Raw genomic sequence first — 13,410 nt, 5'->3', positions numbered from 1 at the left:
CACAAAGACCAGTTCATGGAAAGGGTACCATTTGAAAATAGGGGGCTGACATGAACGTTTCTAACCTGGACGTTGAGAATCCCTGGCTCTCCCACCAGCTTCCGCACAGCCCAGCTCCTGCCCTCCAGACAGGAGAGGGGGAGGGGGACCTTTCTCTACAAAGCTGGCCATCCCAGGAAAACAGACCTGGAGAGATGGGCATTCTTGTTCCCAAGGGATCTATCTCCACTCCACCCAGGACCCCTACAATCATGCCCACCATGCACAAGCCTTCTCCGCGTGCACAGCCTACTGGCAGCTCATTCTTAAACATGAACGGAGAGCAGAAAATAGACAGTTGATAAAAACAACTCTCATGACAGATACCAACCCCCACCAACAAAATGACAAAGAAAGAAAAATATCAGGGAATCCTTTTTGAAGGAGACCTGATGGAAGGGGCTAAAGCTCAGCTGCAAACCAAAGGCCCACGATTCCAACCCACCAGTTGCTCAATGGGAGAAAAGAGATAGTGACCTGCTCTCCCAAAGATTACAGCCAAGAAACCCTACGGGGACAGGTTTACTCTGCCCCATTGTGTCAATGAGCTGGTATCAACTCGGCAGCACACAACAACAATCTTTATTGGGAGTTGTGTTAAGCCGAGTTGACTAGAGACACAAATCCAGTGAGATAAGAAAGAGCGTTATAGCAAGAAGTAATTATATACCAGGAAAACAGTCCAGCCCGGCCCAACTCAAGTCCATAAGTCCAATACTAGTCCATAAGTCCCTCCTCAGACTCACACAGTCACAATGACGCAGAAAGCAGGAAGATTGCAGGCCAGTGGGTACAGAGTCGCGTGGATCCAATGGTGGGGGATGCATCCAGGACCCGAGGAGCAATCAGATTCAGCCAGCAGGAAGGTAAAGACACAGAGAAAAACGTAGGTCCCTGGGCCCTCCTTATGAGATGGCCACGCCCACAAGGAACATCATCAGGCTGTGACCTGATTGACAGGTTGGATGCCACCCCTACACTTTTATATATCTTCAAGTTGACATGAAATGATTTACCTATCACAAGGGCTAACGGTGAGCTAGACATGGTTCTAACTTATTCTTCACAACAACATTCCAGGGAGGTAGTATCATGATTCCCACTGTAAGGATTTTGAAATTGAGGTGTAGAGAGATTAAGTCATTTACCCTTAGTCACACAACTAGTAAGGGAAAAGGATGTTATTTAAGCCCAGACACACAGTTTGGAGCTTATGCTTTTAACCATTAAACCTTGGTACTTACAAGTGATAATAAATAAATAAAACAAGGTGCATTTGTTAGCGATAGAGGCAACTGAGAGGAAAGAGAACTTCAAAAATAATGATAATATTCTCAGAAAGAAGAACACGTATCTAAGAAACAAGAAGAGAGGACTATGCCATTGGGATAGTCATGGAAGATAGTCAGAGTCTTCAAAATATGGAAGCAGATGAAACACTCAATGGAATGGAGGTCTTCCAGAAAGTACAGTAAGCCAGAATTTGGTAGCAGGTCTCTCAGCTTTCCTTAGCTGGGACACCTTGAATTGGGCAGAATGGTTGATTGAAGGCCACCTTAGAGCCACATTATTTCCTTATTTATAAGTCTTCTGCAAACCTCCCTCACATTTGAGATGATATCCATACTTGTTATTGTGGCCTGGGGCATCCTGGGTGGTCTGGTGCAAGATCATCTTGCCAATGTCAGTTCCAGGCATTTGCCTCCCTCCTTCCTTTGGTCACTCTAGCCTCACGCTCTTCCCCATCTCAGCCAACCTGCTCCTGCCTCAGAGCCTCTGCACTTGCTAGTTCCTCCACTGGGAAATCGCTCTCCCCGATCTTTGTAGGGTTGGCTTTTTCATCTTGTTCTCCAAGAACACATCCCCGACTTCCCAGTTTAAACCACCACCATCCCATTTAGACTCATGTCACCCTAGTGATTTCCTGGTCCCTCAACCTACTTTACTTTCTTTTAAAAATAATATGTCATGACCAGAAATCATATTATATATGTGTGGATGTTCTCTGGTTTGGTCATTTGTTTGTTTGGTGGATCGATTCATTGATGCTGTAAGCTCCATGAGGGCTGAAACTTCATCTCACTCACCACTGAATTTGTTAGGTTCGAACTCCTGGCCAGGAAGGGGTGGCACACCTAGGTGGGCATTACACCTGGAGCGGCCCAACTAGGCCAGGTGAATTTGATTCGGCCCATGGGGTTGACCAGTATTGTCGACCACGCCTCCCAGCAGTGAAAAGCCAGAGGTTTTGCTCTGGTGCTCTCTCTCCCAGCAGCATCGACACACAGGTCAGAGTGATCAGGCTGCATAGCCCAATGTGGCTGTGCCTCGATCCACCAGCCATGCCCCGGACTCTGTCTGGCTTGTGTTCCATGTACTGTAAAACCTGAAACTGCTTCTAACTTTCATAAAATGCACTTGGATCACAAACCAGGCTTTGGTGTGAATTCTTTCTCGTGAGAAGCCAAGGATTGAGATATATCTCTCCCACGAGAGAGATTGAGAAAGATCTAACAAATTCCCCATGGCTACACACACACACACACACACACACACGTTTCTGGTACTGGTCAGCACTGAATTGTTCTCCACAAGGATCTTAATGGCTATGTGTTAGGCTGGGTTGACTAGAGAAACAACTCCAAAAACCCTCATAATGTGTGTTAGACAGAGTTTTATATCAAAGAGTCATTGTATGTTAAGAAAACATCCCAGCACAGTCCAGATCAGATGCATAAATCTGATATTAGTCCATATGTCCAATACTGGTCTGTAAATCCCTCTTCAGACTCACGCACCATGTGCAATGATGTCAAATGCAGGAAGATCACAGGCCAGTGGGTGAAAAGTCTTGTGGATCCAGTGGCGGTGGGAGCATCGCAGGGCTCTGGCTGCCATCAGCGTGGCTCCACGTGGCTCCATGTGTAGCAGAGAGATAGTGTGTCCCACTTCCAAGGAGGAAAAGAAGTTCCCAGAATCCTCACGAGAAGACCCCACCACAAGGAGGCGTCAATGAGGTTGTGACCTGAATGCCAAGCTGACTCCACCCCTTCACTCTTAATATCCTCAAGTCGAGACAAGATTATGTAACTACCATGGGTTCCTTTTTTAAAAGTCGGTCACCAAGCCTCTCATTCCAAGGTGCCCCTGGGTAGACTCAAACCTCCGAGCTTTTGGTTAGCAGTCAAGTACTCAAGGCATTTCTACCCCCCACAAGTACATTCACCCACTACCATCAACGTGATTCCAGCTCACAGTGACCCTACATAGCGTCCCTAAGACTGTAAATCTTTACAGGAATTGCCTGTGAGGTTTGAGTCACCTACCTTTCGATGAAGCATCCAACGCGTATCCAAATGTGTCACTGCTACAGTATTAAACAGGTATTTGTTGAGTGACAAATCAATGTCAATGTTGGATGATGGAAGCAGCGATGCCAACTGCAATGACCGGTAAACGGGATTTCATTCTGCAAAATAACAAAGTCGAGGTTTGCACAAAACAAAGGACATTGGTTTCATATTTGTTACACCCATTAAGTCCTGAAGGGGGTAACTGCAATCATGATATCTGGCTGAACATTCTGGCAGTGATTCTGCAAGCCCCCAGGGATATCGCCCTCTGGCAGAGCCTCAGGCACGGAAGGCCAGCCAAGGAGTGCTTCTATTAGCTAAGTACAAACACCAGCCAGCCAGCCAGCAGGCTGCCTCTGCTACTTATCTGCGTGAATAAACTGGGTTCCACTGGGAACACACCAAAGGGAGCGACCTTCGCAGCTGCAAACAAGCTAACTGCTCCAGGATGATGTGTCTTTGACCCAGGGCTCAGAGAGAACACAATAGAGAGGAGCCATCAGCCAGGCCGACCCTCCTTTGCACAGCTGCGCAGGTTTCTCCTAGTTCCAGGCCATGAAGATATGCGGGAGGGCGAGGTTTCTTTGAGTCATGAGGGAGAATTTTCCAAAAAAGACGTTAAGACTGTCAGCTCGTGTGGAAGCTCTCCATTGTAACAGGAAGTGAAGAGAGAACAAACAAGAGAAACTCGGTGCTGATCCAAATATTTCACATTACCAGAAAGAATAACTTCATTCCCCACAAAACGCCCTGTCCCCTAAGGGACCCTGGGGCCTGCGATCTAACAGCAGAGCCAAGGTTGGAATGGGGAAAGGCAGAAAGGTCTTACGCGGGTGCGTCTGTAAGGAGGTTCTAGAGGACAATTCTAAGGGAAGAGAGGGTGAAACTTTAAGTCTCCTGGGTGGAAATCCTCAAGTGGACTTAACATGGTGAAAAAAGGAAGGAGAAGCCATGAATGGGAAATGAAGGTCACCCTGTTCATTGGTGAATGAGCTCGGGACTCTGCACCTGATGCTGCGCATGCAGTCCCTGCTGATGCGGAGATTGGGGACCACAGGGAAGGCAAACAAGGAAACACGGTCCTACAAAAGTGGAAGGTGATGGCGGAAGCAGAGAGTACCAGAGAAGGGACTCGGTGGGACTGCTAACCCACATGTGCCAGTATTGGTTGTTGAGATGATTCCAATTCACGATGACCTCTCCTATCTCGGAATAGAAGCTTGTTCCATGGGGATTTGAGAGGCTGGCTTTGTGGGCAGTAGATCATCAGGCCTTTATTGTAAACCAAGTGTCTCATTGGGGGTGGGGGTGGGGCGGGAGAAGGGGGGCTCAAACCACCAACCTTGTGGTTGGCAGCCAAGTATATCACCAGTCTGAACTACTTAGGGATTCCAATGCATATTTGCCTCCAAACCAAACTCACTGCTTTAGTGTCTATTCTGATTCATCGTAACCCTACCACGAGACAGAGAAGAACTGCTCCCAGGCCTTCCAAGACTGGAAGTCTTTATGGGAGCAGACAACCTCATCTTTCCCCTTCCGAGGGGCTGGCTGACTTGAAAAGCTGACCTTGAAGTTAACAGCCCAATCCTTAGTTTACAGCGCCACCTGGGCTCCTCCAACAAAATTTCACAGTCAAAAAATTTCAAAAATTCACAGTCAAAGAGTTGACTCTGACTTGTAGTGACCCTCAAGGACAGGGTAAAACTGTCCCTGCAGGTAGTTGAGGCTGTAAATCTTTAGGGGAGTTATGTTAGTCCGGGTTAACTAGAGAAACAAATCCAGAGACACTCACATGTGTATGAAAAAGAGCAATTGAACATTGAGAAAACATCGCAGCCCAGCCCACATCAAGTTCACAAGTCTGATATTAGCCCATCTGTCCAATACCAGTCTATAAATTTCTCTTCAGACTCACACAACACATATAATGATGCCGAATGCAGGAAGATCACAGGTCAGTGGGTGGAAAGTCTTATGGATCCAGTGGTGGTGGAAGCATCTCAGCACTGGCGTGGGTCTCCATGTGGCTCCTCCAGCTCCAGGGCTCTGGCTCCATCAGCGTAGCTCCATCCGGCTTCTCAACAGGAATGTGAAGCAGAGAGAGCTTATGTGTGTCCCACCTCCAGGAAGGAAGACGGGAGTTCCCTTAATCCTCTGGAGAAGGCCACGCCCACACAGAGGCATTATTAGCTATGACCTGATTGACAGGCTAGACTCCACCCCTTCGCTCAAGTTGACAGGAGGTTTCGTACTTGTTGCAGGAGTAGAAAGCGCCATCTTTCTCCCTCTGAGTGGCTGATGGAGTCAAACTGCTGACCTTGCAGTCAGCCAGCCGTCATGTCAACCCTGACAGCCCCAGGGCTCCTTCAACTCATGTCTGTAGAGATCAGGAAGAGCTTGATCAAAGTTGCGGCTGAGCAAAGGTAACCAGAAAACATGGAATGGTGTGCAATGAGGCCCTGGAGAAGAAGCGACCGTGTTTTGAATCAGGGTGAACAATTGAGGTGAGAAGTTTCAAGAAATAAGGACAGAGAGGGCAGCAACTCATTAAAAAGTAGACGTGAAACTAAAACTACAAAACAAAAACACTTGCAGGTGATGTTCAGGAGTTTACATTTTATACACGGGGCATTCCGAATCCATCAAAAAGGGTTACACACTGAAGGGAGCCTAGTACTTGCGACTGCCTTTTGGGAAGATGGTTGGACTTTGCTGTGGTTAAAGCAATACATTCTAAGGCAGTGCGTTTGACATAAACACAAAGGCCCCTAATTCCCGTGCTGTAAATCCAGACTCGCCGTGGGGTAGATTAGAATTGCCCGCAGGGGTTTCCCAGGCTGGTGTCTTTATGGTGGCAGACGGTGTCCAACTTCCTCACATGGAGTCACTGGTAGGTTGGAACCGCTGACCTGGTCGTTGGTAGCCACGCACTTTAGCTACTGTGTCCCCCAACAGGCTGATCTAAATAAAATGACCTTGTTTCTAATTGCCAAGGGATGTGTGCATGAGACATTCCCGGAAACTTACCGCATTCCAAGGTCTCTCCAATTTGGTGGCGCGATTTGCTTCGCGTCTGCACTGAGGTTTGTATGGTTGTGTATTCCCTTAATAATCAGGGGGAAATGCAATAAGGTGTTCGTGTCATCCTATGACCCGCTCTACCAGCCTGCAGCGAATGAGACCCGGGGCTCGTCTACTTCAGGGAAAGGACGTCAGCCCCAAACCCCAGAAAACACACAGTCGGTGCTCCCGTCTCAGCTTCCCATAGGCTTGGGAAAATATTTGTAGTTCATGGTTCAATATTTTCCGCTGTGAGAAGAGCAGGGAAGTGATCCTCTCTGGCCTGGGGGGAGGGGACTTGGAAAGAAGAGGCGATCTCCAATGGACTCTGCGAGAATCCGCGCCCACCTCCAGGCCAAGTTGACTGCAAAGAGGATGGGAGGTTCGAATCCAGGAAACCTCAGCCTTGATTTCCATATTTAGTCCTGAGCACCAGCCCAAGACAGTTGTCATGTCGCAGAAATGGCTACAGAAAGCAGTCTCCCAGCAGAAGACTTGAAGTGGTTTGCCATCACAGTCTGCTGACATCCCAAAGCAAAGGGAGCAGGTCAAAGTGTTTGCCACGTGGCAACCCACTGAAATGGAGCCTGTGAAGAAAGGACCTTGACTTTGGAACAAGATAGAGCCACAAGCAAGGACTACAAAAGCAGTCCAAGTGCATGAGGCTCCATGAGACCCAGCGGAGGCGTTCATCTGCCAGAAGAGCAAGATCACGGCGAAGACGGAACCGGAGCAGACTGCCCGCAAGTGCAAACCTAGAACTAGATGTATTGCATGACTACGCTACTGACGTAAACGAGGAGCTTGAAAGAGAGGTTAATATAAATGTGGAAAGTAATAAAAGCCACCTTTGGTGCAAGCGAGCAGACAGCACGTGAAGTAGCATACCACTACCTGCCCAAAGCAACAAGGAGGACATGGTCCGAGAGGCCCGTGAACTCTGGGCCAGGTGCCTGCACACGGCAAATGGCAAACAAAGCAAATATCAGTTGTGTGCAGACAGATCCAGTCCTCCGAAAGTAGACGATGACCATTGTAACTCGAAGGCGAGTCAGAGGCTCTACAACATTGCCCGTGCAGGCCGCAAGCCAGTCCTCAGAGAATGCGCCGGCTGTTGGCTTCCACGGCCCTTTCTAAATTGAGTGTGGCACATGCAATGCCAGGGCGCACACGCTCACGGTTCCACTACCACAAAACAGCACACTCCACGCTTGCCCTAATACTGGTGTCGGTGCTGGGTGGCGTTGAGTTGGGTGAGAGATGGGGCAACTCTATCAAACACACGGCAGGAAGCTGCAGTCCTCAGTGGAAGGAGGAAGCGCTCTCTCTCTCTCTCTCTCTCTCTCTCTCTCTCTCTCTCTCTCTCTCTCTCTCTCTCTCTCTCTCTCTCTCTCTCCTTCATGGAGAGTACAGGCGGAACCGCTCCTACCCCCTGCAGGTTACTAAGGACTCAGGAGAGAGCAGGCTCAGGGAGGGATGGGTCCAGCCGACCCGTCCATTGCCTTCAGTTCAGTGGCAGCCCCTTAAGACAAACAGAACTGCGCCCCGAGGTTTCTGAGACTGCATCTTTCCCAGAGCAGACAGCCTCAGCCGGTGGGTTTACACAGCTTACCTGGTGGCTAGCAGCCGGCGCTTAACCCACTGCACCGCCAGAGATTCTTGGTGGCGCCTGCAGATCCCCCCATCACACCTGTGGCCTGCAGCAAAGATCTCTCCTCATTGAAAGGAGGAGCCAACACAGAGGGAATTCGTGAAACCTGGCCCTTCCTCAAGGACCTGTGGTTGCTCATGTGCTATGGGAAAGGTGAGTGAGCCAAACGCAGCAGCTGCTCTTCAGGCAGCGCCCTCCCATAAAGGGTGCATCCTTGGCAGCCCGATGGGCAGTGCTGCCCTGTTCTACAGGGGTTGTGTGGGTTGGACCCTACCCAAGGGCACACACAGCAACAACCAACCCTCCCGGAGCCTCTGGAGAGTCTGGAAAAAGCATTCTGGGTCAGGACTTCCTGCTCTAATCCAATAGATGCGGTTTACGCAAATGCACTATCCTTGCTCTCTAAATATAGATGGGGGGGGGCATGTAATTCCTTTGTTTGGTGATGATACATTACCATGGATACTCTGAAATGTCTCTGAGGACCTTTTCTCGGAATATCTGTGCTCTGAGGAGTCCACGCCTTCTATTAAGTGTCCGAAGGAACACTTGGAATGAGGTATGGTTTGATTTGCAAAACTGCCATTTGGCACGGATTGTGGTAAGAGTTGTACGAGCCCCCAATAAAACGATATATAAAAACAAACAAGCTGCCATTTGGTCATCCTGTAGAGAGTTTTCCTTGGTGACTAGTCATGATGAAGTTCAAGAGCTTCTTTCCAATTCAGGATTCTGTCAGTCTCTGTGATTGTCCAAAGGGAGATGGTCTTCTTTGCCCTACATGTTTTCCACGTTATTAAAGAAATAAACACAAAATGCACTCGTTAGGTTGTTAGCTGTTCTTCCTCCGTATTCTAAGAAGGATGTCGAATGGCCAATTTCCTCAATAAAAAGGTCAGAGAGCTACCAGGATGAACGTCAGTGACCCGTACTAAGACCTGTCCTAACCCTGGGTTTCTGCGACTGACTCTCAGCAAGTCCATCGATTAAGTTTTGCTTTTGGGCATAAACGTTGCAGAGAGCCGGGCATGTTCGAAAGAGTCGCAGGTGCCCACTCCTCTGCTGTTCTGAGCCTGAGCACCTCCTGTCTTGGGGGACAGTGTATTTTTGCATTCAACACTGTGTGGAACCGACTGTTCCATTCAATTGGACTGCCTTGCCCGGTGTCTTTTAGTTTTAGGGCAAAACCTCGGATCTATTGAATTACCGGTACCTTGGCTATCTAGCTGGAAAACGAAATCTTGGTCCTCAAGCCTTCTGTACATTAAAAGGTCACAAAATGCTGAAAGGAAACCTGCATTCACTTACTAAGGAACAGACACGTACTGGATCTTGGGAGGATGCGAACCTTCTCAGCCTGGTTAAAGGAGACCGAAGTTCCCAGAATCTAATTTTAAAAAAAAAGAAAAGAATAAGTAAAAATAGTGAAAAACAAGTGCACCCTTTTATTTTAATTTTCTTTCCTTTCTGTTTTATTTATTTATATCTACATTCAAAAATATTTTTCCTTGTTTTCCCCATGGAATACAACACTGCCACACAAAAAAATAGTCCATGTCATCGCCCAGCCCCACTCATCAGATCTAACTGGTCACAGTGTCCCCTGAAGCCCACACCCATGCAGGTCTTCTTTCCCTCCAGTTTTCTGTCCCTTCCCTCTCCCTGCCCCCCCTCACCCCACCTCCACCTCCATGCAGTCTTTAAAATCGTATCCTTTAGTGTGAACCCACTGTTCGGTTTCTTTCTTTTCCGTCATAATAATGTCATAAAGCATTTCTCATGATGAGATTGACTAACGTTGCTAAACCCGATGTTCTCTGTTGTTGCCCCTGGTTTTAGGGGTTTGACAGGCTCGTCATTGTTCTGGAAGGAGGCATCCTGTCCCATCGCACGAACCAGAGTTTGTTCAGCCATTCCTCTATGATCAGTTTGGGGTAGTGTCCGTAGGTGTGCACATGTCCGTTCGTGTTTTGTTCTTTATTTCTTTAGGATAGGTGAGTGAGCTGTTTTAAACTGAGGCAGCCTTACATGTCTATTATGAAACAGTTCGGGTTGGACTGTTAACTGCAAGGTTGGTAGTTCAAATCTACCAGCTGCTCCACCAGCGTGAGATAAGTTCCTGTAAAGATTCACTGCTTCAGAGACCCTGCGTGGCAGTGGTTCCCAAAGTGAGTGATGCCACCCCCAAGGGGCCGAAATGCTCCAGGGTTGGGGGCAACCAAAGCAGATACCTATACTCTGTCCTGGATTATGCTTCATAGTATAACAGTTTTTCATTGCTGGGGGGTACACAGTTTGGTTTTTGTTTTGTTTTTCTAAAAAGGAGGAAGTGGACCAAATAAGTCTGGAGACCTATTGTTCTACAGAGTGCTGTGAATTGGAATTGACTCAGGGGCAGTGGGCTGTGTTTTTTTTATCTTATTAACGCAGCATCGTGACGGAGAATAGATCGATTCTGAAAAAGTATTCACAGATCCCCTATTTGGAAAGTAGCTTGTACTGGTCGACATTTTAGAGAAACAAATCTCGAATTGCTCTGTAGGCCTAGGGGCTCTTCCCACCTTCGTGGAGCTGACATACCAGAAATGGGGACAATTACCAGGATATATATTTTTTCATTTTTCATTTTGCTTTACAGGGATGAGGAACAAAGCCAGAGGAGACTTGGAGAATGACAGCGCAGGCTCGATCCTCTCCAGTGACAATCAGTGCTTCGGCAAGTGCAAAAGAATACAAAAGGTCAGACAGGATGCTACTTTTCTCCCTCTTATGGAGTGGGTGACTCATCAGAGATACGGACGGGGAGAATGACAGAAAATAGAAGGTGAGATAGCTAAAGTTTATTGGGCCAACCTGGCCAATAAACACGTGGGGTTAATTGAAGGGCAGAGAGATCAATGGCTCAGTGAGCCTCACTTTTCTAGTTCTCGGGTCTCTTGCTTTCTGATGGTCAAATCAGGGTGCAGCTGCCTTAGCCAGTCCCCTGCTTCAGCCGGCAAGGCTCATTTCCTCCAAGACACCCCCAAGGAGAAGCCACATGGACCTACCCTGATGCAGCCCTGGTGCTGGAGCAGCCGTGTGGAGACCCCTGCCAGTGCTGAGATGCTTACACATTCACTGATTCGGCTTTCTTCCTGCGGTTGGCATCATTGTATGTGTTTTGTGAGATGGAGGAGGGCTTTGTGGATTGGTGTCAGACATATGGGCTAATGTTGGACTTGTGGTTTAGGGCAGCACTGGGTTGGGATGTTTTCTCCATGTGCACTTATCCTTTATATAAAACTCTCATATATATATATGTTTCTGTGGATTTGTTTCTCTAAAGTACCTAGCCTAATACAGAGTGGTTGAGGAAAATTAAAATAAAGAATAGATTTGTAATCATAAGGTTAAGACTAAGGGGAACCAGTAAAGGATGGGAAATCATCTGAGACTAGCAATGAAGGGAGCCAACATCACGCCTGGATTTGACAGACAACAAAGAGGAACTGCTCCTGAAACCTAGACGGTCCCTTGGCTGTGGAAACTGTCTGCCGGACAGGAGCAGGGTGGAGCCATCTCCGTGATCGACTAAGCTGAGAGTCATGTGACTAAACCTCAGACTGCACTCTCACCTCTCGCTGGTGCCTTCCATTGACCTGCCCAACAAGAGGCTAAAGGGAAATGAAACTGTCACGTGACATGGTCCACTATGGTCAGTCTTTCATGAAGGCTTTAGCGCTGGATAGTGAGAGAACAGAAAATACCCTGTACACCTCCTTCCAGCTCTTCTGTGTTCTTACCAAATGGCTGGGAAGGGAGGAAAAGAAGCAGTTGGTGGGGGTGGGGAGGGGTAGACTAACAACTGTCTCGGGTAGACTAACTTTGATAGAAGTCAAATCTCCAGAGGTCTCTCTGAGTAGCCATTGGAAATCCAGGCACCCTCCCCAAGCCCAGAATGTATGTTTGTCTAAAAGAGTCCGTCTGAAGATGGCAAACTAGGTAGACCAAATACACAGACCTTCTAAAACAAGCACAGCAGGGACCAAATGAAACAAGACAGATGCTGATCCTGGAACCATGAGCTTCAGAGGAAACGGCAGAGGCGTGGTTTGAATACCAACTAGAAGGAACGGAACAATGTGGACAGAGAGCAGTCAGTGAGTGAATTCGCAGCTAACCTGACATGGTATGGCCATCTTGAATAGGTGCCGGCAGCATTTCACCACACAGCACACAGGCACATCTGTGCACACAGGCACATCTGTGGGTGGCAATGAGAAAGTTGAGGTTCTCCCTACCTCCCCACACCCTCCAGGAGAGCAGAAGCTTGACCAGCCCCATCATCAACCACACAGCCAGTGATACCACCTCTACCCTCACCCCATCCCCACGGCCCCGCTCTGCCTGAGGTCAAAGCCATACCTTCCAGGATCATCAGCTCAGCCTCTGGAGGTGGGTGAATTCTGCCTCATCAGAGTAGCCGAACACATAGTGCTAGGCTCCAAGCCATTACTGGACGGGCAAGAATTCCTTCCATAACCAAACGCCCAGCTCCCAGCTGCCCTCTGGGTCCAAGTGAGTTTCTTGCTACCCGAACCTCAACTGCCATCTGAGCCGGTCCAGATCAAGTACCCTGACCTTAGACAACATCTAGACCAGACAGGAATCCCACCTAGGAATGGGCATCCTACCTCTTCATCTCTCACGCCTCACCCCCTAGGCTTCTTGGCTGAGAGGGGACATTAGCTCATACCGAGTGCCCTACCCACACCATTTTCTCCTTCCTTCATTTTTAACTTTCCTTTTCTTTTCTTTGTCGTCTTCTCTTTCTCTCTCTGCTTTCCAGTTTACTTTCTTACCCTCCTCCTTTCTCTTTCCTAGTCTTTTCTCTTTCCTTTCCCCCTCCCTGTTTTTGCTAATTATGTTTTCTTCCTTTTTTCTCATCCCTTTTTTTGGTTCCTTTTTAAAAATTATTAATTTATATTATTTTGCTCTTGTCTTTTTGCTTCCCCCCCCACCTTATTTTATTTGTTGTTATTTGGTTTTCTCTGTTTTCCTTGTTCCATCCAATGGGAGAAAGAAAGACAAGATTCCCCACTCTTGTAAAGAGTTACAGTATTGAAAACCCACAGATGCAATTCTGTCCAGTCCTTTAGGCTCCTTATGAGTGAGCATCAACTCTATTGCAGTGAATCTGGTTTTGGGTTTTATCCAAATGGGAGAGAACAACTGTGGCTCAGTCACACCTGCACCTCTTGCAGCTCCTACCTACTGGGAGAAGATCTGTAGAAGTTGCTCATTGACAGACAGCAGGCAACACCG

The sequence above is a fragment of the Tenrec ecaudatus genome, chromosome 17, assembly GCF_050624435.1.
Source record: "Tenrec ecaudatus isolate mTenEca1 chromosome 17, mTenEca1.hap1, whole genome shotgun sequence".
In the NCBI taxonomy this organism is placed as follows: Eukaryota; Metazoa; Chordata; class Mammalia; order Afrosoricida; family Tenrecidae; genus Tenrec; species Tenrec ecaudatus.
Note: the sequence above shows the minus strand (reverse complement) of the source record.